The 27,280-nt window shown below is 31.0% G+C and overlaps 1 long non-coding RNA gene across 3 annotated transcripts; it reads right to left on the minus strand.

Annotated features, from left to right (window-relative positions):
* Positions 1 to 4,655: 4,655 nt before the first annotated feature.
* On the minus strand, positions 4,656 to 7,825 carry LOC124447206. 3 transcript variants are annotated; one of them, XR_006948649.1, is made up of 5 exons: positions 7,567 to 7,825; positions 6,634 to 6,701; positions 6,024 to 6,073; positions 5,355 to 5,514; positions 4,656 to 5,235 (listed from the first exon to the last, which is right to left on the minus strand). It is a non-coding gene; the product is annotated as an uncharacterized LOC124447206 (long non-coding RNA). The 3 variants fall into 3 exon arrangements; XR_006948648.1 differs by lacking the exon at positions 7,567 to 7,825 and having other exon boundaries at positions 6,634 to 7,041; XR_006948650.1 differs by lacking the exons at positions 6,024 to 6,073; positions 7,567 to 7,825 and having other exon boundaries at positions 6,634 to 7,041.
* Positions 7,826 to 27,280: the final 19,455 nt, after the last annotated feature.

The raw sequence follows: 27,280 nt of genomic DNA on the forward strand, positions 1-27,280 counted from the left end.
TTGAGCATGCGCAGTCAACTTGACCAGCTACTCAAGTTCATGGTCATGGCAACAACAACCTGCATCTACTAGCACCAATTTTGAAGTAAATAGCATGCTTAGTAACAATTTAATAGAGAAATCATCTGCGCATGCGCTCGAGCATGCGCAGTCCACTCGAGTAGTTGTTCATAGTCATGAGAACGACCAACTATACGTATTTGCACTACATTTGTGTCAATTAACTCACTTAGTCGCAAATTATCAAAGAAATCACCTGCGCATGCGCAGTAACGATAACAATCAACCCACAACTTTCGTACGCCTTTAAATTTTGGTATATATATATAAAGCTAAAACTTCATATAGTAGATGCCAACTAGCAGTGGAAGCTGGGTGCGATATAGTATGCAGTGGCTTAGGAGCCCATACTTCGGTGGCGACCGCACTCTCCCTGCGTACCCTGAGCAAAGCCTATCGTAAGTGATCTCAGGGTCTGATGGGCGGAAGCTTGCTATTGGCATCTCCAGAGTAGGATAGCGTGGAGGGGCCGAAATCTCCTACCGAAACGTTAACATGCGGCGTTCTAGTGCCTTGAGCTTAAGGAGGTATCGGGAAGCATGGACCGAAAACGGGGTTTTTTTGCTTTCGAATTTTGTCTTTTTGTTTTCCTCTCATAAAAAAAACCATGCAATGTTTCAATTAACTTCTTATGACCCTGTCTTTATCTGATACTTATAATTAAAGACAACCTTAAACATGTTTTATACCATTTTCATCGCTTTATATCTTTCTGATTTAACTCTCCCATTTACTGTTTCTCATGTATCACGAGAAAACCATCCATATGCTTCATGGCAAACAAACAAGGATTATGTGGTTCCCTTAGTTAACATGCGACGCTCTAGTGCTCAACTATCACGGGTATCGGGAGGCACGGACCGAAAACGGGATTTTTTTGTTTTCAAAATTTGTCTTTTTCTTTACAAGAATTCTTCTCATAAAAGAAACTAGAACGTCCAAGGATACTTCAAAGGTTCAAACAACTTCTGCCTTTTTGAATTATAATTTAAACAAACTCTATGCATGTTTATACGTTTTTTACTTTTTACCTTTAACAATGTAACTTTGTCATAACTCTCTCGTGATGAACGCGAGCCTCCTTATACAATATGAATCTTTCATCATGAACGAAAGCATCCATGGGCTTCATGGAAAAAAGGGATTGTGTGCTTTGTTATAATAGTTTCTACAAAGATAAAATTTAATAAGCTAAGATATTTGAAAATAAATATATTTGAGTTATTATGAAAATAACAAGTCGAGAATTGATTGATCATACCCATTCCAATTGGTCTGGAACAACCATTACTTTATAATTTTGGCCATCTAACCCTTTTTCCCGGGCTATATTGTTAATTAACGACAGTAACTTCATACGTCGTTCTTGCTGAACATCTTCAGGTGAAGTAGGATCACCAATAATCTATTAAGTATAAAAACATGATTTATCCATAGAATTATAGCAAAGTTACGATGGACAGATAAGAGTTATTAAAGCTATAAAACTTAAATTCAATATATCGTATAAAGTACCACAAATCCCAAGCATTTCTCGTATCGAAAGGATTCTAAACTAAAGATGAAAATTAAGATGAGAAATTTTGAAGAATTGAAACTAGAGAGTTTTTCAACAAAAAAAAATGTTAAAAATACCTGTACTACCACTAGATTCTTCAATGTCTATGCTCTAAAATAATAGTCATTAAAACGACAATTTCAAAAAACATAAAAAAATAAGCATTTGTAACATTGGTGAAAGATACAGGATGAACATGAAACCTTCTCAGAAGACGATGGAACGAGACCATAAATATTTGATGTGAACTTCTTGCTAACAACGTTCGCGTAATCCGTTAGCATATCATGAAAACTAACTTCTGGTTTGGGCGACGCTTTACTAGCAACCTCCTCAACGTCTTCAGGACAACTAACGTCAACCGAACTGGTGTTACAAGGCTCAAATGACGAAGACCAACCACTAGCCATAAGAAAAAGTACAAAAAAACTACAAACAACACCAAAACTAAAACACTACACTCTAATATAATTAACACCAATCATATTAACAATACACCAAAACCCATGGCAACACATTTCACCCCATTCAATCACATTAATCCGCCCACTAATCTAATTAGACGCACGTGTAAATAAACATTCTCATTCTGATGAAGGCTCGAAGCAACGAGTCGAAAGCTCAATAAAAATCACTTAAAATCCGGAGAAACTTTTATCTTTTATATATTAAATGCCTGGATTACAAATTTTCAAACTTAATATATATTTAATAATAAATGAAGAAATTTTTTTTTAATTCTTCAAATGAAAACTAAAATAACGTTGTTTACATTAATATCTTTTGTGCTTATATGAATATTTTTTGACTTATTTAAGTTTTTTTATTACAACTTGGAAATTCAAGTTTTTTAAAATTTTTATTGTATTGTTATAATAAAACGACAGACACTAAATTAAAGATATATGAAAGAATGTTATATGCAGTGCGGTGTTAAAATTAAATAAAGTATGAGCACTGCCTGCACCGGCACCGCAAAGGTCATGGGTTCGCATCCCGTTGAGTCACCTGAATTTTTCAGGTTCATGAGACAATTGCTTAAATTGTCCAGCAAAAGTGCGAAGATCATATCTTTATTTAATTTATTTAATTAAAGATATATGTTCGATAATTTTGCAAATTTAAGGTTAAATTATTACTTTAAACAATATTACCTTGTTTAGTGCTTCTGTGTCTATTTTGTTTAAAAATTACGTTTTTACCAATGACTTTTACGTTCTCTTTTATTATAATATTTCTTGTATTAGTATGATGTATATTTCATTAAAACTAAAGAAATTGTCTTTTCAAATTTTGGCAAATGAAGAGTAAAATAATGTTATTCACATTAGTATTTTTAGTACTTATATAATTTTTTTCTGATTTATTTTGGTTTTATAAACACAAATTGCATATTCAAGTTTTTTAAATTTCATTGCATTAGTATAATAAACATCACACACTAAATTAAATATAGTTATTCTATAGTTTTGCAATTTTTAGGTTAAATTATTATTTTTAACAAAAATAACCTATTTGGTGTTTATATGTCTATTTTTTCTGAAAGTCAATTCTTTATAACGACTTTTAAATTCTGATTTCTGAAAATATATAATGTATTACTACGATATTTATTCTAAATGATATAAAGAAATTTTTTTAAATCTTTGCATATGAAAACTAAAATAACGTTATTCACATAAGTAATTTTTGTACTTTTATAAGTATTTTATAATTTGTTTTAGTTTTTAAACAAAACTTTCAAAAATCAGGTTTTTTTAAATTTTGTATCATTTCTATAATTAACTCTACAGACTGAATTAAAAATTTGTTCTATAGTTTTGAAAATTCATAGTTAAAGTATCATTTTTAAGGACAATAACTTTTTTAGTGTTTATAGGTCTATTTTGTCTAAAAATTAAGTTCTTTCTAACAATTTCTAAGTTCGGCTTTCTTGAAATACATATTGTAAATTATTACATATAGTCCAAATGAGATGAAGAAATTATTTTTTTTAATATTTTTAAAAAACCCTAAAGTAACTTTCTTTACATTAAAATCTTTTTTTGTTTTCATATGAGTATTTCCTGACTTATTTTAGTTTTTTGATCACAATATGCAAATTAAATTTTTTTAAATTTTGATTGTATTACTATAATAAACAACGCACACTTAATCAGAAAAAGTTGTTCTATAGTTTTGCAAATTTAGGGTTAAGTTATTATTTTTAACGATATTATCTTATTGCGCTTAACGATATTATATTATCTATAAAAATGCTTGACGCGTTTTTTCAAAGGACATTTCTCTGTTTCGAAGCATACTCAAGAATTCCAGTACATAACATTTAATGCTTGAGTCAGTCTGGGTACTTGCTGACCTATAACTGCCCTTCTCAATATTAAATTTTTCCCGTCTGTTTTAAAGGTATACTTCTTGAAAAAATCAATGTAAATCAAAGAAGGCGTTCTCGGGGTAGTTCGTCTATAGCCACAATGATGACGGATCTTCGCAAATCACCTTTTCATCTTAACCGTTTGGAGGACGGTACTTTGGTGTGCGAAAACGATGAAGAGAAAACCCGCGAGGGTCTGGAAACTGAGAATATACAACTGAGGGGAAGATATTTTGGGAATACTGTTTGAGTACAGATTAAAACGAGGATTTTTCGAAGAATGTTCAAAGAAACAATGTCAACGGTTATTGTCTTAAATACAAAGAACGACTATCCATTTGCAAAGTGGGTGGCCTAGGTTTGAGGGTTAGGGGAGATTTGTCAAACCATCGCAGAGTTGCTAATAAACGAGTCGATCGTAAGATGCACCAGGGTCTGACGGGAAGGTATGGGGAAAATATGTTAAACTTTGGTCCCTTTAATGGTATTCACGTCCAATTACAGTCTTTCTCTTTTTCAAAACTTGAAAATTGAATGTGTGCTTTTTGTGACGGCACATAATGCATTAAACCATTTATAGGCGTACGTCAAACAACGTGTAAAATATGCTTTTGTTAAACAATATATGTCCCGTTAACACATATGAAATAAGACGATTTGATATTCAATTAATGACATTCCCATATTAAAATCATTATCCTTACACTTTTCACAGGAGGAAATACGTGATTTGACTGCGAAACTTGCAGCATGCGAATAAAAACAACAACGAGAGCAGAGACGACAACAAGGAAGTCCGCAAGAGAACAGCTACATTTCCACGAGTAGCGAGACTCGTCACTCTAGATTCAACAGCGAGACGGAGAGCGCTCGTGGTCGAGAGTCGGGATCTCCCGATAAAATTGGTCGAAAGGAGTCGAACGTTGCCGACAGCTTGACAAGCAATGGTAGCGTGTTCGCACCCGAGGAAAGAGGTGGAAGTTTGATAGAAGATATTAAAAACGCTGATCGGTTTATTGCTCTACCAAACGGTGGGAGCGTTTCCGATGAAGAAATTTTAACGGTCATGTCAAACGTTTCTATTGAATCCTCGTGATGTTGAAAAAAGATTGTTGGAGTACGATCACCATAAAGGATCTTGTTGAACAACTGTCAATAACTTACAGGGAAGAACAGGAGATCTTGCATTATAAATTTCAGGAGGAATAGCTGATAACCAAATACCCATAGAGACATCCTCCCCCTTTACACAAGAAAGAAAAAAAACATGTGTCAATATCTAGTACTCTGAGAACTACATCCTTACACATCAATAGGTCACTTTCAACATTGTAATCTCGTCGTGGTTTTTCTATCACATACCTGATAACGTTTTAGAGATTTCTCGTTTTTTGCCAGCCAGTGAACAATATCCGAAGAAATAATGCTGCCCGCACCGCAGGCAAATGTCGGATAAGTCACGCCCGGATATTCAGGCTTGGCTCATTTTCCCTGCCTCTCGATCAACCAATCAGTACGAAAGCTGTAAATATGAAGAAGCAATTGCATTTAGAAGCAATAACTACAACTCATATTTTCATACCTTATTCATAGTTTAGTCGCATGGAAAACGTTAATTCGTATGTTCGCAATCTCATTTCTGTTTTACTTGAAAAAAATTATCAAATTTGGCAAAAATTAATGCCCAAAACATGATATCTCAAAAGGATTCGCACTACGTCAATAAAATCTTTAGAATGGACTCAGTATAAAGTAAATTGTTTGAGCCCGGGAGTATCGTTACATGTTTCTAGATGTAGATCGTCTAGGTTAGTAAAGTCCTGAGAAGGATTTTGATGTTGATGTTGACTGACCTTTTGACAATCTTAGCAGTAGTATTTTTGACTATAAAACGACTACCGCTAAGGTTGTCGAAACGTCAGTCAACATCAACACCAACAGTCCTTCTATGGACTCTACTAACCTGGATGATCTACATCTACAAACATGTACTCAGTATATTGTGTATTGACGGAGTTGAGCTAAACTAACCTTCCCCACCACAATTTGGACGTGTTTTTTAGATTATGACTTTCCATTTCCTAAAATTATCAAACATTTCTTCAGTCGAGAAGTTCTTCGGTACAATGTTAAAGATAAAAAGCTTAATTAAAGATACCTTACCAATGGTTGATTGAGTAAAATCTTTAGAGTGAGTTGAAAATCATCTGTACAGCTTGTATACTTCCGGAGGTAATTAATATTAAAATCGACTTTTTACTGAACATGCGCAATTGTAGACACTCGGGACGAGGCTCATTCCAAAGCTCTCAATGAGAGGTCTGGAATGGTGTAAAAATCATCTCCACAGCGTGGTTTAAGTGTAGCGTAAGGGTGTTTAAAGGGTGATTTGAGGGTACCTTTAGCGTGGTTTAAAGGTGGTCCAAGGCTTTAAGGCTACGCTTCGCTACCCTAGACTACGGTTAAACCACCCTTAAACTACCCTTAACCCTCCTCTAAAACCACCTCTAATCCACTTTTAAAACCACCCTTAAACCACCAGATTGATATACTCCAAAATCCCAAGATACCTCTACGTACTCCGAACTCCCAAGATACCAACACGCATTTTTCTATTATTTATTGAAGAGCTTTCACTAACCTGTAAGATGGTGATATCTTGGGCAAGTGTACCGTAACCGTTAATTCTTGTGAATATTCGAGTTTAGCCTCAATACAATGAAGTTAGTCAACACAGTTAAATTTATCATATGACAAAGAATGTAGTTTGCATGAGTTGTTCTTGTGTAGAACAAAACTGATAAACGAAACTAAAAACCTTGTTGTTGGTATACTCTATAGGCCATCATAGAAACGCACAACGCTACACTACTTAAAGAATGGCGGTCAGCTAAAAATGTCCAATTCGATTCTACGTAGATCTGACAATTGCTTAAACGTTGCTCATTATGGTAATCAGATTATTCTACCTAACATATCTCTGGTATTGAAGAAATACTTTGTAAACGTTCACTGGTATCGAAGAAACAATTTGTAAACTTTGACTGGTATTGAAGAAATACTTTGTAAACGTTCTCTGGTATAGAAGAAATACGTTGTAAATGTTCTCTGGTATTGAAGAAATACGATGTAAACGTTCTCTGGTATTGAAGAAATACGCTGTAAACGTTCTCTGGCATTGGAGAAATACGTTTTAAACGCTCTCTGGTATTGAAGAAATACGTTGTAAACGTTCTCTGGTATTGAAGAAATACGTTATAAACGTTCTCTGGTATTGAAGAAATACGTTGTAAACGTTCTCTGGTATTGAAGAAATACGTTGTAAACGTTCTCTGGTATTGAAGAAATACGTTGTAAACGTTCTCTGGTATTGAAGAAATACGTTGTAAACGTTCTCTGGTATTGAAGAAATACGTTGTAAACGTGACAGGCCAATTTGAAACACTGTTCTACACTTTATCTTCACAAATATTGTGTTTGCTGTAACGTTTCACACGCTAAGTAGCTCTAATTGAACACAAAATACACTACAGCTACCCTCAATAAGAAAATTCAGTGTTTTCCCTGTGCTTACCTTTTATTGAGCGATGAATGTCGTCTTGCATAGCCAACCCATGATTCACGTAAACTTTGCCTCAAATCAAAGTTGCCGTGCGATGAAAGTATTCCAATGACCAAATCATGAGAATAATTCTCTGCTGTCAAGAAGAACATTAGTTTAAAACGTTAAAGAAAACAAGTGGAAATACAAATACAAAATTGGACTATGGAGGATAAAGTTTTTAGATAACATGGTTAAATAATACTAGCGAAAATTTCAATAATAGATCAATCCTGACAAAGACATAAGACTGGAGCATATAGTGACACTCACGTTTCAACATTAGATCACTCCTGATGAAGAAACTACGCTAGAGTATATGTAAACTTATCTTTCAACAACATATCGTTCATGCTCAAGTTATTAGATAGACGTACAACAATCTCTAATTTCATATAAATCTCGATAAAAAATCTGGTCCCCGGAGTTTACATGCTATCAGATAGGCAACAAACAAAGATGAGATAGCTGTACAAACCTGTATTATCGCAACAAAGCTTCAAATCTTTAACAAGATGATTATAGATGTATAACACGAAAATAGCGATCAATATTAGTAAAGTTGACTTAAGGATGTCATTTAATGTAAACATAAGTTGAAATTAAACAGTTACAATTAACTATAACGTAGAAATATCCTTCCCTAATTAAAATAATCTTCACGTTATCCTCAATAACGAACTATACACATTGCTGCATTTTAATACATACGAACTTTGATCTCGGGTGTGTTGCAGAAACGTCATGTAACCAGTCTCAAAGTACCAATATAAATTAGCAAACTTTGTGATCTATCTTACCAAATGGACTTAAATTGAGCAATAAAAAATCTTAATCTTCAACAAAGCATATCCAAAAGATTTCTATGAATGTATAAAAAGTATACAATCGTTAAAAAGATCACGCTTGCACGCTTTTTCTTCACCAATTGAGCAAAGATTCTCTTTTTCCTTGAACTGCTTGTCGACAACCATTGAAAGATTATTCAAAAACTCTTCTAAGGTTATCGTTTGTGCCTATTACGTAGGTTTGAGGGACAATATATATACATGCATGTACAACAAAGAACACGAGTGAAGGCTTTAATTCGTATTACTTACTTTCGAATACAGCGCATGTGAAAGGAATCGCAGTTTACGAAGAGTTCGACCACTTAGTTGATAACTTTTTCTAAACAAGAAAATGAGAGAAAGAATACTTCGTAGGTTTATCACTGTGAGACGCTTGACTGCTCATTGCAAGTTCGAAAGGAGAAGGGCCTCCCAAAGAAACCTAACCAAAAGTTAACCAATATTCGTGATTATTTGAGAGTCGTGCATTACTTGATAACTAATGACTACGATAACAAAGAAAAAACATCTTTACGCCTTAATTGTAGATGTAATACAAAGTTAAATTTTATTTATGTTGCAAGTACTAAGACGGTATATTTTAAACTTCAGTCCCAAAATATTTGAGAACTCATATGAACATGCACAAACAACTCAACAAACTGTTCGAGCTTACAATCATGGCAATGACCAACTGAACAAGCTTGCATCTTTCAGTAGTTCACTTGGTCACATATTGGGAAATCATAAATTTCAATCATAATGAGAACATTAGTCATTTAACAAATTTTTCAATTTCATAGTGATGGCAACAACAAGCTGGATCTATTTTCATCGCTTTCTGAGTAATTAAATCGCTTCGTCACAAAAATATAAGAAGATCATCTGAGCATGTGCAGTACGCCTATAGAAGCGTGAAGAAGTGGCCTATAGAATATACCAACAACAAGGTCTTTAGTTTCGTTATCAGTTTTGTTCTACACAAGAACAACTCATGAAAACTACATTCTTTGTCATATGATAAATTTAACTGTGTTGACTAACGTCATTGTATTGAGGCTAAACTCGAATATTTACAAGAAATAACGGTTCACAGTACACTTGCCCAAAATATCACTTTCTTTGCTTTGGTTTTCTTGGCCCCAGTTCCCAACAACCGTTTCTGTCGTAAAATCACTTGAAATGTGAAGTTACTTTCATCGCTTTCTGAGTAATTAAATCGCTTGGTCACATAAATGTAAGAAAGATCATCTGAGCATGCGCAGTACGCGTGGACATGCGCAGTATGTGCAAAGCTCACTTGACCAATTGTGCTAGTAAATGGTCATGGAAATGACCACTGCATTTATTGGTTAACTTTTGGTTAGGTTTCTTTGGGAGGCCCTTCTCCTTTCGAACTTGCAATGAGCAGTCAAGCGTCTCACAGTGATAAACCTACGAAGTATTCTTTCTCTCATTTTCTTGTTTAGAAAAAGTTATCAACTAAGTGGTCGAACTCTTCGTAAACTACCATTTCTTGCACATGCGCTGTATTCGAAAGTAAGTAATACGAATTAAAGCCTTCACTTGTGTTCTTTGTTGTACATGCATGTACTTATATTGCCCCTCGAACCTACGTAATAGGCACAAACGATAACCTTAGAAGAGTTTTTGAATAATCTTTCAATGGTTGTTGACAAGCAGTTCAAGGAAAAAGAGAATCTTTGCTCAGTTGGTGAAGAAAATTCAGTGTTTTTCACTTCAATACCAGAGAACGTTTACAACGTATTTCTTCAATACCAGAGAACGTTTACAACGTATTTCTTCAATACCAGAGAACGTTTACAACGTATTTCTTCAATACCAGAGAACGTTTATAACGTATTTCTTCAATACCAGAGAACGTTTACAACGTATTTCTTCAATACCAGAGAGCGTTTAAAACGTATTTCTCCAATGCCAGAGAACGTTTACAGCGTATTTCTTCAATACCAGAGAACGTTTACATCGTATTTCTTCAATACCAGAGAACATTTACAACGTATTTCTTCTATACCAGAGAACGTTTACAAAGTATTTCTTCAATACCAGTGAACGTTTACAAATTGTTTCTTCGATACCAGTGAACGTTTACAAAGTATTTCTTCAATACCAGAGATATGTTAGGTAGAATAATCTGATTACCATAATGAGCAACGTTTAAGCAATTGTCAGATCTACGTAGAATCGAATTGGACATTTTTAGCTGACCGCCATTCTTTAAGTAGTGTAGCGTTGTGCGTTTCTATGATGGCCTATAGAGTATACCAACAACAAGGTTTTTAGTTTCGTTTATCAGTTTTGTTCTACACAAGAACAACTCATGCAAACTACATTCTTTGTCATATGATAAATTTAACTGTGTTGACTAACTTCATTGTATTGAGGCTAAACTCGAATATTCACAAGAAATAACGGTTACGGTACACTTGCCCAAGATATCACCATCTTACAGGTTAGTGAAAGCTCTTCAATAAATAATAGAAAAATGCGTGTTGGTATCTTGGGAGTTCGGAGTACGTAGAGGTATCTTGGGATTTTGGAGTATATCAATCTGGTGGTTTAAGGGTGGTTTTAAAAGTGGATTAGAGGTGGTTTTAGAGGAGGGTTAAGGGTAGTTTAAGGGTGGTTTAACCGTAGTCTAGGGTAGCGAAGCGTAGCCTTCAAGCCTTGGACCACCTTTAAACCACGCTAAAGGTACCCTCAAATCACCCTTAAAACACCCTTACGCTACACATAAACCACGCTGTGGAGATGATTTTTACACCATTCCAGACCTCTCATTGAGAGCTTTGGAATGAGCCTCGTCCCGAGTGTCTACAATTGCGCATGCTCAGTAAAGAGTCGATTTTAATATTAATTACCTCCGGAAGTATACAAGCTGTACAGATGATTTTCAACTCAATCTAAAGATTTTACTCAATCAACAATTGGTAAGGTGTCTTTAATTAAGCTTTTTATCTTTAACATTGTACCGAAGAACTTCTCGACTGAAGAAATGTTTGATAATTTTAGGAAATGGAAAGTCATAATTTAAAAAACACGTCCAAATTGTGGTGGGGAAGGTTAGTTTAGCTCAACTCCGTCAATACACAATATACTGAGTACATGTTTGTAGATGTAGATCATCCAGGTTAGTAGAGTCCATAGAAGGACTGTTGGTGTTGATGTTGATTGACGTTTCGACAACCTTAGCGGTAGTCGTTTTATAGTCAAAAATACTACTGCTAAGATTGTCAAAAGGTCAGTCAACATCAACATCAAAATCCTTCTCAGGACTTTACTAACCTAGACGATCTACATCTAGAAACATGTAACGATACTCCCGGGCTCAAACAATTTACTTTATACTGAGTCCATTCTAAAGATTTTATTGACGTAGTGCGAATCCTTTTGAGATATCATGTTTTGGGCATTAGTATTTGCCAAATTTGATAATTTTTTTCAAGTAAAACAGAAATGCGATTGCGAACATACGAATTAGCGTTTTCCATGCGACTAACTATGAATAAGGTATGAAAATATGAGTTGTAGTTATTGCTTCTAAATGCAATTGCTTCTTCATATTTACAGCTTTCGCACTGATTGGTTGATCGAGAGGCAGGGAAAATGAGCCGAGCCTGAATATCCGGGCGTGACTTATCCGACATTTGCCTGCGGTGCGGGCAGCATTATTTCTTCGGATATTGTTCACTGGCTGGCAAAAAACGAGAAATCTCTAAAACGTTATCAGGTATGTGATAGAAAAACCACGACGAGATTACAATGTTGAAAGTGACCTATTGATGTGTAAGGATGTAGTTCTCAGAGTACTAGATATTGACACATGTTTTTTTTCTTTCTTGTGTAAAGGGGGAGGATGTCTCTATGGGTATTTGGTTATCAGCTATTCCTCCTGAAATTTATAATGCAAGATCTCCTGTTCTTCCCTGTAAGTTATTGACAGTTGTTCAACAAGATCCTTTATGGTGATCGTACTCCAACAATCTTTTTTCAACATCACGAGGATTCAATAGAAACGTTTGACATGACCGTTAAAATTTCTTCATCGGAAACGCTCCTACCGTTTGGTAGAGCAATAAACCGATCAGCGTTTTTAATATCTTCTATTAAACTTCCACCTCTTTCCTCGGGTGCGAACACGCTACCATTGCTTGTCAAGCTGTCGGCAACGTTCGACTCCTTTCGACCAATTTTATCGGGAGATCCCGACTCTCGACCGCGAGCGCTCTCCGTCTCGCTGTTGAATTTAGAGTGACGAGTCTCGCTACTCGTGGAAATGTAGCTGTTCTCTTGTGGACTTCCTTGTTGTCGTCTCTGCTCTCGTTGTTGTTTTTATTCGCATGCTGCAAGTTTCGCAGTCAAATCACGTATTTCCTCCTGTGAAAAGTGTAAGGATAATGATTTTAATATGGGAATGTCATTAATTGAATATCAAATCGTCTTATTTCATATGTGTTAACGGATTCTTTGCTACAATTTCAATAGTTTTAATTGAGGATAATAATCACTCTAACTTGAGGATAATAATCTCTCTAAATTAAAGATGATAATCCCTCTAAGTTGGGGATAATAATCAACTATAAGTGATAATGATCACTTTTGCGTGTTGCGTGAGTTGAGATTTTGACAGTTGTTTAACAAAAGCATATTTTACACGTTGTTTGACGTACGCCTATAAATGGTTTAATGCATTATGTGCCGTCACAAAAAGCACACATTCAATTTTCAAGTTTTGAGAAAGAGAAAGACTGTAATTGGACGTGAATACCATTAAAGGGACCAAAGTTTAACATATTTTCCCCATACCTTCCCGTCAGACCCTGGTGCATCTTACGATCGACTCGTTTATTAGCAACTCTGCGATGGTTTGACAAACCTCCCCTAACCCTCAAACCTAGGCCACCCACTTTGCAAATGGAGAGTCGTTCTTTGTATTTAAGACAATAACCGTTGACATTGTTTCTTTGAACATTCTTCGAAAAATCCTCGTTTTAATCTGTACTCAAACAGTATTCCCAAAACATCTTCCCCTCAGTTGTATATTCTCAGTTTCCAGACCCTCGCGGGTTTTCTTCATCGTTTTCGCACACCAAAGTACCGTCCTCCAAACGGTTAAGATGAAAAGGTGATTTGCGAAGATCCGTCATCATTGTGGCTATAGACGAACTACCCGAGAACGCCTTCTTTGATTTACATTGATTTTTTCAAGAAGTATACCTTTAAAACAGAGGGAAAAATTTAATATTGAGAAGGGCAGTTATAGGTCAGCAAGTACCCAGACTGACTCAAGCATTAAATGTTATGTACTGGAATTCTTGAGTATGCTTCGAAACAGAGAAATGTCCTTTGAAAAAACGCGTCAAGCATTTTTATAGATAATATAATATCGTTAATCGCAATAAGATAATATCGTTAAAAATAATAACTTAACCCTAAATTTGCAAAACTATAGAACAACTTTTTCTGATTAAGTGTGCGTTGTTTATTATAGTAATACAATCAAAATTTAAAAAAATTTATTTTGCATATTGTGATCAAAAAACTAAAATAAATCAGGAAATACTCATTTGGAAACAAAAAAAGATTTTAAAGTAAAGAAAGTTACTTTAGGGTTTTTTAAAAATATTAAAAAAATAATTTCTTTATCTCATTTGGACTATATGTAATAAATTACAATATGTATTTCAAGAAAGCCGAATTTAGAAATTGTTAGAAAGAACTTAATTTTTAGACAAAATAGACCTATAAACACTAAAAAAGTTATTGTCCTTAAAAATGATACTTTAACTATGAATTTTCAAAACTATAGAACAACTATTTTTAATTCAGTCTGTAGAGTTAATTATAGAAATGATACAAAATTTAAAAAAACCTGATTTTTGAAAGTTTTGCTTAAAAACTAAAACAAATTATAAAATACTTATAAAAGTACAAAAATTACTTATGTGAATAACGTTATTTTAGTTTTCATATGCAAAGATTTAAAAAAATTTCTTTATATCATTTAGAATAAATATCATAGTAATACATTATATATTTTCAGAAATCAGAATTTAAAAGTCGTTATAAAGAATTGACTTTCAGAAAAAATAGACATATAAACACCAAATAGGTTATTTTTGTTAAAAATAATAATTTAACCTAAAAACTGCAAAACTATAGAATAACTATATTTAATTTAGTGTGTGATGTTTATTATACTAATGCAATAAAATTTAAAAAACTTGAATATGCAATTTTTGTTTATAAAACCAAAATAAATCAGAAAAAAATTATATAAGTACTAAAAATACTAATGTGAATAACATTATTTTACTCTTCATTTGCCAAAATTTGAAAAGACAATTTCTTTAGTTTTAATGAAATATACATCATACTAATACAAGAAATATTATAATAAAAGAGAACGTAAAAGTCATTGGTAAAAACGTAATTTTTAAACAAAATAGACACAGAAGCACTAAACAAGGTAATATTGTTTAAAGTAATAATTTAACCTTAAATTTGCAAAATTATCGAATATATATCTTTAATTAAATAAATTAAATAAATATATGATCTTCGCACTTTTGCTGGACAATTTAAGCAATTGTCTCATGAACCTGAAAAATTCAGGCGACTCAACGGAATGCGAACCCATGACCTTTGCGGTGCCGGTGCAGGCAGTGCTCATACTTTATTTAATTTCAACACCGCACTGCATATAACATTCTTTCATATATCTTTAATTTAGTGTCTGTTGTTTTATTATAACAATACAATAAAAATTTTAAAAAACTTGAATTTCCAAGTTGTAATAAAAAAACTTAAATAAGTCAAAAAATATTCATGTAAGCACAAAAGATATTAATGTAAACAACGTTATTTTAGTTTTCATTTGAAGAGTTACAAAAAAATTTTTCATTTATTATTAAATATATATTAAGTTTGAAAATTTGTAATCCAGGCATTTAATATATAAAAGATAAAAGTTTCTCCGGATTTTAAGTGATTTTTATTTAGCTTTCGACTCGTTGCTTCGAGCCTTCATCAGAATGAGAATGTTTATTTACACGTGCGTCTAATTAGATTAGTGGGTGGATTAATGTGATTGAATGGGGTGAAATGCGTTGCCATGGGTTTTGGTGTATTGTTAATATGATTGGTGTTAATAATATTAGAGTGTAGTGTTTTAGTTTTGGTGTTGTTTGTAGTTTTTTTGTACTTTTTCTTATGGCTAGTGGTTGGTCTTCGTCATTTGAGCCTTGTGACACCAGTTCAGTTGACGTTAGTTGTCCTGAAGACGTTGAGGAGGTTGCTAGTAAAGCGTCGCGCAAACCAGAAGTTAGTTTTCATGATATGCTAACGGATTACGCGAACGTTGTTAGCAAGAAGTTCACATCAAATATTTATGGTCTCGTTACATCGTCTTCTGAGGAGGTTTCATGTTCATCCTGTATCTTTCACCAATGTTACAAATGCTTATTTTTTTATGTTTTTTGAAATTGTCGTTTTAATGACTATTATTTTAGAGCATAGACATTGAAGAATCTAGTGGTAGTACAGGTATTTTTAACATTTTTTTTTGTTGAAAAACTCTCTAGTTTCAATTCTTCAAAATTTCTCATCTTAATTTTCATCTTTAGTTTAGATTCCTTTCGATACGAGAAATGCTCGGGATTTGTTGCACTTTATACGATATATTGAATTTAAGTTTTATAGCTTTAATAACTCTTATCTGTCCATCGTAACTTTGCTATAATTCTATGGATAAATTATGTTTTTATACTTAATAGATTATTGGTGATCCTACTTCACCTGAAGATGTTCAGCAAGAACGACATATGAAGTTAGTAGTAATATACATGGGGGTTCGAAGCCATAAAAAGTTTACTTTTTATGTATTCGAATCCCCCATGTATATTACTACTACACACGTAGGTATAAAAGCGTAAATTAGGACCATGGTATAAAGACGTCCCTATGGTAAAAGGTCATGTAAAAAAGCTGTGCAAAAAATCGTTATTTCAAAGCAGTGTGAAAAAGGCCATGTTTCAAAGGCGTCCCTCAGTAAAAGGCCATGTAAAAAAGTCATTATTTCAAAATATGGAATCTATATGTTTTAAAAACGGTCTTTACAAACAAATGTTAATAAAGCATTGGTTTTGATGGGGCTCGGCAGCGCAGAGCACTTCGTGCTCGAGCAGGGGATGGAGCCTCATCAAATTCTAGGCGACGATGGGAAAATTTTTCACGAAGTGAAAAATTGGGGTCGCCTCCCATTGGATTCGAGAATTCGAAGAATTCGAGAATAACAGAGGCTTAAAAAATGCTCTTCAAAAATCAAGTGTTAATAATCAAGTGTTAATAATCAAGTGTTAATAATCAAGCGTTATTAAAATATCAGTAGCAGCGAGCTTTATAGTCGACTGGTATATTGGATTAACTAGTGGCCTTTAACAATGGTCTGAAAACTCAGCGCGTGGTAGAAATATTCTTTAATAATCAAGTGTTAATAATCAAGTGTTAATAAAGCATCTTTTTAAATCGTTGTGTCGGGCGAAGAATTTCAGGCAACTAAGCCTGAAATTTTGAGCGCAACAATGTCATAGATGCTCTTTACAAAACTATGAAATCTATATGTTTTTTAATCTGTCTGTCAGGCGCGTGTCTTAGTGTATGTTTTTCAACAATGGTTGTTTAATGTAGATAGCACATTTCATCAGCGCATGTATAATACAATGTTTTACAAAACTATGGAATCTATATGTTTTTTAATTTGTCTGTCAAGCGAGTGTTATATAATTTTGTAAAAGTGTTTTTAATAATTGTTTCAGGATTTTGAATCTTTTTGTATATCGCTTTTGTATTAATTACTTATTACAAACAGTTATGTGATATGTAGTCAAACATGAGGAGCAGGTATGTATGATTTTACTCTAACAGAGGCCCACGCTACATGCTTACTACACATTATAACTGTATATTAAAATAAGTTTTAATTATCATTTAAATAATGACCATAAGCTCTAGTATTTATACCATCATCTAATATGTACCGTTTATCATCAAAACAGCTAAGTGATACTTTATTAATTTCATAACTACTAAGTTTATGGTTTACACTTCTAATAGTTTTCATTGTATGATGTATTTGTTTATTTTCAAATAGTGTTTGTTTATAGTCTTCATGTTTTATTTTGTTTTTAATAATATTTTTCTTAATACCTTTACATTTTTTATCTCCTTTATTATTATCTTTAATATAACTATACATCTTGCTTCTTAAACCAACAAATTCTTTAACTACTATTCCTGCAGCTTCATCTTTCATTTTACCAATAACTTTTTTATTAGTATTATCATAATATTTATGGCATTTATCATAATCACTGTTATCAAATTTATCTTTATCACTCCAAAAATCTTGATAGACATCATTAGTTTCAATTTCATATGTTAAACTATCTGTGTCTGTGAAAAGAAGTTTAGCTTTATCATCATACCGCTTCTTGATATAATTGTAATGAAAATCGTACATTAATACTTTAGATAAATCTAAGATACACATTCCCACATATGCTGGCCTATTAAGGGTTAGTGTTTCTTTGATCTTATGCACAGCCACAAGGTTCTCATTGAAGATTTTACTACTTACATAAGTAGGTTTTGAAGCTAATTTTAATAATTTATCTTTATTAGTTACTAGTCTAACATCTACTCTTTTACGTAAATTTTCCATCGTCTTACCAAATACCGAATTATTCATTAATTTGAAGAAGTCTTTTTCAAAAGAATTTTTTGCATTAGTTCTTTTTTGAGTATTAAAGTCTATGTATTTTTTCAACCATGGAGATTGATTAAATTCAAGTACTCTATGTACTTTTTTTAATTTTAACCCGAGATCTAAGTATAGTTGAAGATTTCTATAATGCAGCACATACTTATCTTTATTTTTTAAAGTAGGTATTAATTTTGAAACTAAACCTGTTGATATATTGTAATTAGAAGCAATTGTCTTACAATATTTTGACAGCATGTTGCTAGTGACCTTAATTTTTTCGGGTGCTAGTGGATAATCGTTATGTAAATTATGTAGTTCTTCAGGGTATTCTAAATCAACTTCTAAAATTAAACCTTTTTTACTATCTTCTTGATATTTAGCAAGGTTTATGTTGTTAATCTGTTTCTCAGTTAACCATTTAAAACCACCAGTAGGTAGGTATTGTGACATAGCCCATCCATATAAATTGTTTGCGTCAAGATACATTATATATTTTGAGGGTTTACTCTTATCAAATTTTTTCATATACTTGTTATTAGCCTTACCATATCGATTAGCAATATAACTAACACCTCCTCTCATACCCTTTTCGATGAATTGAAACATGTCAATATCAGTCATTAGTTCTAATTTAATATCTGTCATCTTCAACATAGCATCCCATGACAAACCAGGACTAGTAAAATAATGACATGGGTCTAAGTTATAGTATTCAATACATGTTTTTCGAAAGTTTTCGAATACATCAGCTAATAATAAAACGTCTGATTTCAGATATAAGTCGTGGTAATCACCCATATTTTTAAGATTGAATGTATTCCACACTTTTTGTGCATGGTTATAAGAATCATCTGAGATATTCTCATCAGTAAGAATACTATAAAAGTCTTTTTTTGAAGGCAACCCTCATCAAACTTTTCAAACTATCCATATAATCATATGGGTATATACCTTTTAGTCATTAAATTAAGTTTTTCACCTTTAAACTGATTAGAGGTATATTTAAATGATTCTTTAGGTAAATTACTAACAAGCTTTTCAAACTAGAGCTCATAAATTGAAAACTATCAAGAAATGTTAAATGGTTACCTAACATGAAAGCCATATATTTTTCCATGTTATTAGGTATAGCATTTATATTCATATGCGTTTCTTCACCTTTTTGTTTTGTATGTATGCTTATTAACAATAGCTCCGATCTCTTGCATTATGAAGTGACTGTCATACCCACGTAGATTGTGAAATATTACTGGGATTTTAATTTATCAGAGTCTATTCTAAGTTTTAAATTACAATCTTGATGTGCTGAGCCTCTGTATTTGCCAGTGATATGACAATGGTCTCGAACTCGAATATCTTTGTTAGTATATTTTTGTTACAGATATGACATTCATCAGCTTTTTAAATTCTTCTTCATCATCAGAGGTCATTTTAATGGTTTATTAAAGTGGGTTTTCATAATATTTTTACAATATTTAACTTCTTTTAACATAGCTTCCATAAATTTGTAAACAGCCTTTTCACCTCTATATAGTTGAATTTGTTTAGTAAATTGATCATCATAGCAACAAACAACTTTATACCCATAACCACAGTCAGTATGTTTTTGATAGGCTTCTGTATATGATTTTTTATTATTTTGGTTACAACCAGATATCTTTTCTGTAATAGCTTCAAAATCAGCATATATAACAAATGGTACTGGTTGTTGCTTATGATAGTTGTTGAATTTAAGTATGTTGTTATTTTTATCAGGCATTCTTATTGATTGTATACCATTTATTAATATACAGTTTTCTATGTGGTTATTTAATATTTTTTCAGAACTAAAACATTGAAGGCAACGCATACAAAAGTGTTTCCTTTCTTTATGCTTTGTTTGATTGTACATAAATGCATTAAAATTTTTTATTAGAATATAATGTTTGTTTTCATTATCAGTTATTAATAGTAGTTCCATATGGTCTTTAAATTTTTCTTTTGATATATAAATGGGGTATGGTTGCTTATTTTCATAACCGAAGACATTAATGTTAATTTTGTTTTGCTTTTCGATTTTATTATATTGTTTAACAGTCACTGGAAATTCAATACCAGAGTAGTCTAATTTGTTAATATATTCCTTATCAGATTTTTTAATTCTCTGTGGGTGTTTATTTTGTGGGTTAATATGTCTAATATGACACCACCTAAAACATTCATTATCTGTATTTTGATATTAATTAATCCTTTTTAGAGTTTTAAGTTCTTGTGGTAAATTAATATATGAAGATCCTTGTAATGGCTTGTATTTAACAATATTAAGATAATGATTATCTATAGATTTAATAGTCCATGAAGAACCTTCTTGATTAAATTTACTAATTATATTTAATATATTTTGTTTTGAAATTTGTAATGATTCATTAATATTTTCATTATTTATAATTGTTAAAGCTTTACTGTTAAAATAAGCAGTTTCTATCATATGATCAACATCACCACTATTTTTAATTTTAATTTTTTCAAATGTAATCTTAAGCGTTTCAACAAATTTCAATCCTTTCATTACTTCTAATATTTGTTTAATATAATATGTAAGATATTTTCTAGTGTTTTGTAATTGTATTAATGGATTTTTATTGTCAATAATACTTATTTTATATGATTTAGTAAATCCTTTAAGAGCATTGTTTGTTTCTCTTATTTTAACTCTTTGTGTTGGTATCGGTTTCTTATTTTTATCTGATAGCATCTGTGTATTGTTCTCATACTCTTTAACAATCTCTTTTACACTCTTTCTTGGTTTGGGGACTGGTGTTAATACTTTGATTAATTCGTTTTTTCTAAGTTTATAATAACCTTTAACCTTGTTTTCTTTAGCAATAATTTTTAACTGTTTTACATTCATTTTTTTGATTAATTCGTTTTTTCTAAGTTTATAATAACCTTTAACCTTGTTTTCTTTAGCAATAATTTTTAACTGTTTTACATTCATTTTTTTGATATTGGATTGTGATAGTACTTTTTGTACTGGTTTGGAAATTGAAGTATTATTAACTTCAACCCACGGCTTTTGATTTAATATTAAATTAATTAAATCGTCTTTAGTCAAATTTTGAAGTTCATCTCTATTCATATTAGGCATACTATATAAAATAGGTTTGTCTTTAAGTACTATATGTTTTGTTTTATCTTTATTCATATATATACTATATATTTTATTTTTATTTTTTTTAAACGCACTAATTTTAATTATAGAAATAAATCTATATTTAAAACTTTTTATAAAATAATTAAATTAATCTATTTAACTTTTGAGTGTTTTTAAATATTTTGTAAATATTCTCTTAACTTAGCTTCAGTTTTTATTGTATTAGGTAACATACCGGGTCTTAGACCGACCTCCCATGGATTGAAACCCTTCTCATGTATCCAGATCACTTTGTTTAATTTTTCTCTAATAATTTTATTATCAAGAGCTTCTTGTACTGTTGTATTATAATAGTAGTGAAGTTCTTGTTTATGATCATTAGTTTTAAATATTAATAACCTTAAATGTTTATGATGTTCAACTAATTTTAATTGACGTTTATTTGCTTTTGTAATTAGTGTATGTATAAATGTTGGGAGATCTTTACATTTTTTATATCCTGTAGAATCAGGTGGATAATGTAATAATTTTGTTGGTAAAGAATCTATGTATATAAAAACTAAATTTAGAATATAAATCTTTATCAACCATTCGAAAATCCCAGCCAGCTCCGAAATACACTAGACTAAGAATTTCATTATTATTTTTTATATTTTCTATCATATATAATTACTATATATTTAAATTTTTTTGTTAAACGCACCTAATTTTTGAATTTATTAAATGTTTTTAGTTTTAAGATGTAAAGTTTTATATGCTAAACTATATGTTTTATTACATAAATCACAATGCCATGGTTTTGAGAGCATATATAATGTCCTATGTTGTTTGATTTGTTCTTTAGTATAAATTCTTGGCCTTCCTCTTAGTAGGTTATCTGAACACATATATACTATACTATATATTTTTTTTTTAAGGTGCGTTTAAATTATCTTTTGTTTTATACAATGTTTTTCAAAATCCTTTAAAACACCTTCTATATTAGAACTAGTTTTTTACAACATAGAATAAAATTTCTAATCTTTTTAATAGATTTTAAGATTCATATATAATAGTAAATTTTTTATTTCTTTGACTCTATCCAATTTTTATAATAAGTACAGTTGATGTCTTTATCCCACTCAAGGATTTTATATACTTCACCAAACAATCTATTATCAAAAACTATTTTTGTCTTACTATTTTTCATATCTTTAACAGGGTGTTTTAATGGTATACCCCTCCGGCTGGCTAAGCGTATTATATAATAGTTATACATACTAACATTTTTTTTATTAATTAATTTATGTTTAATCATAGTACTAACAACCTTTATAAAATCATTTGTAATCATTTCAACATATTCAAAAGTTACACACAATCTAATTTTATTATAAAACCATTTTCTCCTTGAATGAACTGATTTTGACATTTCCAAATTTCTGGTATCCATTCATTAACTATCTTATATGAGTGAACAGAACCACAGTTCTTACAAACATTCTTTGTATTATCTGAAATAATTTCTTGATTTTCACAACATAAGTATGTTTTAGCAGATCTATTAATATAACTATCACATATCTTTTTATCACAAAAGCAACAATTTACATAACCGAAAAACTCTTCTAACTCTTTATGAACAAATTCATTACAATACATATATACTAATACTATATATTTTATTTTTAAGTAATTTTATATAATAAATATCCAGATATAATACCAATAACAACCATTGTACCAGATTGATAATTTTTCATATTCTTAGATGGTTTGTAAAAGTCATTTAATTGTGGTTCTCTATGAAATGTTAACCGTTGTAATGTATTGTTTTTACTTTTCTAAGCGCATCTAAAGCTTTGTTTGTAAGTTCTATATCATCATCAGCATATTGAAGTTCTTGTCTTAACTGTTGTATTTTATCATGCTGCTTGACTTCATTTTCATAGAATGCCTCTTTAGCCTTTTGTAGTTTTACTAAAGAATCATGGTATCTTTTCATTTCCTCAGTGTAACCGTTTTATCAAGTTTATGAAATAGCCAGCCTGCTAGACTAAATCCTAGGCCATTAACAACAGCTCCAAAAGCTGTTCCAACCCACTAGTAATAACACTTGTCATATATATTTATACAGATTTAAATGGATTTTCAGGGACCCATTTTTGTCTTGAGCATATTTAACTAGCATTGTTGATGTTGTAATAGCAATAGCTAGTTTTGTAAAATCTTTAATATTATCAGTATCTGTTAATTTTTGACCTAGTAGTTTTTTAGACGCCATAGAAAGACCTACAGCAGTTGTTGTCACAAGCACTGCATCAAAAGCTTCATTCATAAATTGTTTCTTATTCATAGTATTACTCATATATAATAGGAAATATTTTATTCAAATGAGTCTAAATTATATTTTTTATTTTTTTGTATCAAAACATGTTTTTCACTAGTTGTTTCTTCTCTAGCTTTATCGTTTGTTAATTTTTCCTGCCTTTTATCATTTTTCCTTGTATAATAGAGACTAACAATAGCAGTTATCACTCCAACTACTCCAAATAAGAATCCATAATTAATATTCCAGCTATTGTCCTCAATTTTCTTTTTATTTTCTAATTCAATTCTATCTCTCATTTTTTTCTTTAGCAACTTTCGATATAGCAGCTAAGCGTTTACCAGCTTCGACTCTAATAGGGTCTTTCTCTTTCTTAACTGTAGTAATTTTTAGATTTTCTTCAGACATATTATATAATACTGTAGATTTTGTTCACAGATAACTCACAGACAATCTTATAGATAACTCACAGATAATCTTATAGATAACTCACAGATATTTATATTTTTTATTATATTTACTCACCATACCATCTATAGTAGTGCAATTGTCTATTATAATATCATCGATAACTTTTATGTCTGATAGAAATATCACTTCATCATAAGGTAATCCCCTTAAATATGACCTTATATTCATAAGTATTTTTTCATATGATGTATATCCAAATTTACACATTTCTAAGTTATTATTAATCTTACTTTTAACCATATAACCTTGAATTAAAGCACCTAAACCACTCAGGGTGCTATAACTATCGGGTTCAGGGTTACTACCAACAATACCACCAGTTGAGACTAGAAAAATACTTACCATGTTTAATGATAGTCTAATTTTCTTTAATTTATTATACTCCCATTTATAACAGGTATACATTTTGTGATAGTACAAATACAACTTTTTCAGCTTTTGAAATTCTTCTTTACTTAACTCACTTGAAATATGATTAAAATCTAGAACTTTCTTCATATTATATTATAAAACATATTTAACTAATATGAATGATGATAGCGTTGATATACCGAGTAAAGCAATCATATCTGTTTGATGGGGATTATTTACTATCATTTTGTATGTTTATGTACTAATGGTTTTTATGAACTTCATCTAGAGTATCTAGGTGTTGTGATGGTGTATTATCTTGATGTACTTTTTAGGTTCTTCCTTTTAACTCCATAATAATTTATTTTAGAATTAATACCGAATTTCATAGTTTTATTAGCTAATGTTAAAATATTATTATACCCATCAATCTTTTATCTAATATAATCATACGGCTGGGTATTAAAATCATACCAGGGCTGATTGCCATATTTAAAATAACATTCGTGTCTTTTATAGCTTTCCTCATGTTAGATATAAATACAGTCGTATCATTCTGTACTATAGTATCCTCTAATAATTTCCTAAAACTTTTGTGTTTGCATGCTCTTAGCTCCATGATTAACTATTGACCATCTTGTATTTGCTTGAGCTCCAAGAATTGTATAAACAAAGCTTTCAATGACTCTTGCAAAAGAATTTTTCCGATTAATGTAATACCTTCAGAATGATATGCAATGAAGCTACGATAATCAGTAGTCGAATATTGAAAATTAACATAATAACCATCATTGTTTTATCAAATTTTAAAATACCTTTATAAGGTATATGTTTTTTCAATTCCGTAAAGTCATATTTGTCTAATAACGATGGATGCTTCATAAATTTTTTAATCTGATAATATAAATGGTATTTAACAAGGCTTTGTATAATTCTGCTTTTATCAAAATTTAAATGATTAAGCCCAATACCAGATAGAAACGAAGCCACATAACATCCACAAATCATAGCATAGTATGCTTCTTGTTTATAATTTAAATGACTTTTAATATTGTATCTTATACCAGTAGGTTGTTCTTTTTTACTTTTAATTTCACTTGTCCACGTAGCTGTTATAGGTGGGAAACTGCTCATAAAATAATCATTCTCTGTGACATACAATCTGAAGTTACAGATATCAACATTTACCGGCCTTTGAAATGTAGGTTTTACAATAAATTTGAGGACCACCTATGAACATATGATCAAAAAGTCCTGGAATGACCTTCATCTCCATTAACAGCTGCTATTAGATTTGAAAACAAAGGCGTTTTAGTTGTTTCTAAATATATTTTGGCCATGTTTGTACATTTTTGAATCATCATAATTTTATAGCATTTTCTTCTATTTGCTTGTCTGACATATAATATAAGCTATATTATATATGAAGTTCACTGTTTTTATAGACGGAGATAGTAAAAAATTGACTTACAAGAAAGTATAGTAACAACTAACTATTCATATTTATATATTAAAAAAGCTTATGTGTATTGGGAATATAAAAATGTGAAATTAAATAATACTTTAGCTTTTACAATAGGCACAACAAAATATAATATAGATGCTGGTTACTGGACTTTTAAAATGCTTAAAACGTTTCTTGAGTCTGTTAACGTAAAGCTTGAGATGGTAGAAAACAACGGAACTTGTAAAATAACTAATAATAATGATGAGATATTAGTATTGTCTGATACTCTTATTAAAATGTTAGGTTTTAATGATACTATAAAAACTATTAAAAAAGGTATCGTACAAAATGGTGTTTCTAAAGTGGATATAAACAGAGGATTAAACTATATTCAAATTTCTTCTAATATTGTAAATTCAAGTTATAATTATAACCCTAAAGGAAAAAAAAGTAATATAGCTTTAACTTTACCAGTAATAACAATTCAGTCGTTATTTGGTACTGTATACGAATACAATGATATTGAAAGTAAAATTACAATTATAAAAGGAGCCTTTAACGAGCTATTATTTAATATATTAGATCAAGATTGCAACCCTGTTAATGTAGGTAGTATTCTATTGGAATGTTATCTTGAGTAAGTTAAATGGATGAAGACATTAAACTTGAACAAAGTTTAAGAGATATTTATTATGATCCTAAAACAGGGTATCAATCAGCAGAACGATTGTATCAAAAAGCATTACAAGAAGGTATAGATGTTAGCAGAAAACAAATTAAAGAATGGTTAATATCTCAAGATACATACACTAGATATAAACCTATTATCAGGAGACATAAATTCAGACAAACAAGAGTAAACTATATTGGTGAACAAATACAAATGGATTTAGTTGATATGGGTTCTTATAAGTATAAAAACAATGGTTATTATTGGATATTAACAGCTATTGAAATATTAAGTAGATATGCATTTGCTATCCCTGTTTATAGGAAAGACACAAATAATATGACAAAAGCTGTTACAAAACTATTAAGTCAATTTAAAGATAGATTTAATGATTACCCGAAACTAGCTCAATTTGATTATGGTAAAGAATTTTATAATTTAGGTGTCAAATCATTATTAGATAAACATAAAATTAAGTACTTCTCTACTAAAAATGATAAAAAGGCCGCTATTGTTGAACGATTTAACAGAACACTTAAAACATCTATGTGGAAATATTTTTATAGTAAAGGAACATATAAATGGATTGATATATTAGATGATTTAGTATATAATTATAACAATACAAAACACAGTACAATCTTGATGAAACCTAAAGATGTTAATAAAAATAATGAAGATGAAGTATTGAAT

Source organism: Xenia sp. Carnegie-2017, unplaced genomic scaffold (assembly GCF_021976095.1).
Source record: "Xenia sp. Carnegie-2017 unplaced genomic scaffold, XeniaSp_v1 HiC_scaffold_22, whole genome shotgun sequence".
In the NCBI taxonomy this organism is placed as follows: Eukaryota; Metazoa; Cnidaria; class Anthozoa; order Malacalcyonacea; family Xeniidae; genus Xenia; species Xenia sp. Carnegie-2017.